General features: G+C 40.4%; 1 pseudogene; it reads left to right on the top strand.

Annotated features, from left to right (window-relative positions):
• Window positions 1–1,908: 1,908 nt before the first annotated feature.
• LOC102269964 (peptidyl-prolyl cis-trans isomerase A pseudogene) lies at window positions 1,909–2,394 on the top strand (annotated as a pseudogene).
• Window positions 2,395–3,923: the final 1,529 nt, after the last annotated feature.

Below are 3,923 nucleotides of genomic sequence, written 5' to 3'. Positions count from 1 at the left end.
TTTAAAGATTAATACAATTATATGTAATTAAATGAACTATTGATTCACTCTGGTAACAACACTTTACTTAGTGCATTAAGGAACATCTGTAAAGGATAAAATCAGAACACATAAAATTCATTTTCCATTTATCCTACACCACTGTGAAGTTTGAGATCATCAGGCAAAAACAACCCAACATTCCCCTATCTGATTCAAATCTTCTCTATTACTTTCCATTTCAGTGAGAAAAAAGAAAGGGTAATAATCCTTCCCATCATGCCCTGGATGCCACCTGGCCTGACCTTCTCTGAGAACTTGCTCTTGGAGAATCTTTCCACTACTTACTCCTCATATCACATTCTCTCAAAGGACTCTTCCCTACAGTTTGTAAATACCTGCACATGCCCTCTTCTTAAACAACAACCTTTCTGTACCTTTCCTACCTTTTTGTTCAAGTGCAATCTTACCTGCTTCCTTCCTTTTTCTGCCAAACTTTTCAAAAATAAAATATGCTAGCAAATTCCTATATTCTTCTTTTCATTTACCATAATCCAAAGTATATTCTCATCTGATGTGCTGAAATTGTTCTCCCATAGCCATCAGTGACCTCATAGCCATCAAGCCCACTGGCTTCTTCCCATTTTCAACTTCCCCTGCAGCACTCGATTGTGTTAACAGCCTTCTTGTATAAAAACCTCCACTGGTTCACTATAGACTCTTCTTCTCCCATTCCCACTCTCTCTTCATTGTGGTTCATCTCCTGACACCAACTTCAATATGAACATCTCTTATGGATTAATCCATGGATTTCTTCTCTTCTCTCAAACTGTTTTCTTCTTTGTCAGTTTGATCCAGGCTCATAACTTGAAATACCAGCTGGATGTTGATAATTCCTTTTTATCTATGTAGAGCTCTTATTTTTCTCTCAAGGTCAGCACCACATTTTTAACTGAACTAAATACGTTTCCTCCTTCGTGGGGACACCATCCTCCTGAGCCCTAAGCTGAAAACATTTTCACACCCTTAACAGCTCACTCTCCCTCGGTTGCCCACATGTAATCAATATTCCTTCTGCCCTCATAACAGCTCTAACATCCATTTCATCCTCCACATTCTCACCACCACTAGCTTTAGACTCTTGGGATTTTTCATTTGGAGCACTGGGGAAGTCTCCAAATTGTCTCTATTTTTTTCCCCTTCACATTCTGTTTAATATGTCATTCCAGAATCTTCTAATGTCCCTAGAAAGCTTTCAGTGACTGCTTATTATAAAAGGAAATCCAAACCCTTATTCTGATCTTTTATTCTCTCCAATTAACTGATATATACTTAGATGTCACACTTTTAACCAATCTTACAAAAAGGCCCCAGCCTTCTTGATTTGGTTTCTGCTTTTGCTTGGACTCAGTGACTTAAGATTCATTACTAGTAAAGTCACTGTTTGGCCTCAGATTAATGATCAAATAGTTTATCTGTTAAAGAAAATAAATTCATGAGACCATGATACTTGTTAAAGAACAGTGAGGCAGAATTCATTTAGGGGAATGAATGAATGTCCCTTGTATAGGGACAAGGAGTTTTGCATCAGGGAAGAGAGACTGGACTCAACTCCAAATACAACAGGAAAAAGTGAGGATTAATAGCCAGGAATATAAGGGAGCAGGATGAGGGTCAGGGGATGGGAAATTACTAAGGGGAAATATGGGGGCAGGGGAATTCTGGCTAAACTAACCTAGCAGAATTCTTGCTAAAGGCAGGCCAGGGTGATCACACATCACTTGGAGATAGTAGAGAATGGGGAGCTTAAGTGGATATTGAGAGTGATTTGATATCAAGGGAGGGCTTCCCTGGTGGTTCAGAGGTAAAGAATCTGCCTGCAGCCTTGCAGACTCCACCACCCCAGAGCCTTCCATGCTGTCCATGGTCATGGTCAACCCCACCATGTTCTTCAACATTGCTGTTAATGGTGAGCCCTTGGGCCTCATCTCTTTCAAGCTGTTTGCAAAGTTCTAAAAACAGCAGAAATTTTTCCTGCTCTGAGCACTGGGTAGAAAGTATTTGGTTATAGAATTTCCTGCTTTCACAGAATAATTCCGGGACTTATGTGCCAGGGTGGTGACTTCACACCCCTAATGGCACTGGTGGCAAGTTCATCTATGGCAAGAAATCTGATGATAAGAATTTCACCCCAAAGCATACAAGTCCTGGCATCTTGTCCATGGCAAACACTGGCCCAAACACAAATGGTTCCCAGTTTTTCATCTGCACTGCCAAGACTGAGTGGTTGGATGGCAAGCATGTGGTGTTTGGCAAGATGAAAGAGGGCATGAATATTGTGGAATTTGTGCAGTGCTTTGGGTCCAGTGCTTTGGCAAGACCAACAAGATCATTGCTGACTGTGGACAAATCTAATAAATTTGACTTGTGCTTTACTTAACCTGATGTAAAGAACTGACTCATTTGAAAAGACCCTGATGCTGGGAAAGATTGAACGTGGGAGAAGAAGGGGACGACAGAGGATGTAATGGTTGGATGGCATCACCGACTCAATGGATGTGAGTTTGAGTAAACTCTGGGAGTTGGTGATGGACAGGGGCCTGGTGTGCTGCAGTTCATGGGGTCGCAAAGAGTCAGACATGACTGAGCGACTGAACTTATTTAACCACAAGACCATTCTTTCTGCAGCCCAGGAAAGGACCCTTCACCTCCATCTGCTAGAAATATCCTATAATCTTTATGCTCTCGCTTTAGTTTTTTGGGTTCCATATTTTCCTTATCCCCTCTTCAACTTTAGTTGGATTTCCAAGTTAAATTTATGATTATGAAATAAAAACTAAACAACAACAAGAAAAGAATCTGCTTGCTATTCAGCAGACACAGATGAGTCAGGCTCAATCCCTAGTTCAGGAAGATCCCCTGGAGGAGGCTATGGCAACCCACTCCAGTATTCTTGACTGGGAAATCCCATGGAGAGAGGAACCTGGTGGGCTACAGTCCATGAGGTCACAAAGAGCCAGACACAGCTGAAGCGACTGAGCATGGCACGGCACATGGATAGCAAAGGTAGGGGATTCTGGCTGCACGGACAGCAGGATTGCTGCTAAAACTAACAAAGCCAAGACAGACATGGAAGCCCAAAGTCAGAGCTTAACTGAGAAGAGCTCAGAAGAGTCTGAGGAGATGATCAAAGGAGATTATCTTTGTCAATCTTAGCTGAGTTCAAATACTAATAACCTTCAAAAATTATCCCCATGTCTCATTTTTTGAAGATCAAGAAATGTTTTCAATGAAAGATCTCCCATTGGCAGGTTTAATTATTCTTTTCTGCAAGAGAACTGGTTTCTTATCACATAGTCAAGTGCAAAGTTTTGCTCTGTGTCTTTGTCTAGCTGTATCAAATTTGAAATGCATCCTTTTCCTAGTTTTCTAATGAAAAAAATTCTTAACTGATATGAAAAAAAAGTCCCATGAGACATACTTTTGCACTTACAATCACCTAATAACAAATCATTCCTTCTTTATTCAGTAATAATATTTTATGATTTATTCTAGGAATTTAAAGATAAAAATCATTGATAACTAAAGCCACCGATAATTGATGCAAACTCATTGGAAAAGACCCCCGATGCTGGGAAAGACTAAAGGCAGGAAGAGAAGGGGGCAACAGCAGATGAGATAGTTGGACGGCATCATCAACTGAATGGACATGAGTCTGAGCAAACTCCAGGAGATAGTGAAGGACAGGGCATGCTGTAGTCCATGGAGTTGCAGAGCTGGACACGATATAGAGACTGAATGACAACAATAATTTTCATGGGCTAGAAAGCCACCAAAAATATATAAATAATAATTCTCCAAAATATTGGCTAATTCACTAAAGCCACTATTAGATACCATACTAAAATTTAAAACTTTGCAGAGAGCAAATCTGACAAGAAAAC

Source organism: Bos mutus, chromosome 9, assembly GCF_027580195.1.
Source record: "Bos mutus isolate GX-2022 chromosome 9, NWIPB_WYAK_1.1, whole genome shotgun sequence".
NCBI lineage: Eukaryota > Metazoa > Chordata > Mammalia > Artiodactyla > Bovidae > Bos > Bos mutus.
The sequence above is the reverse complement of the archived record's forward strand: the minus strand, read 5'-3'. Positions and strand labels throughout refer to the sequence as shown.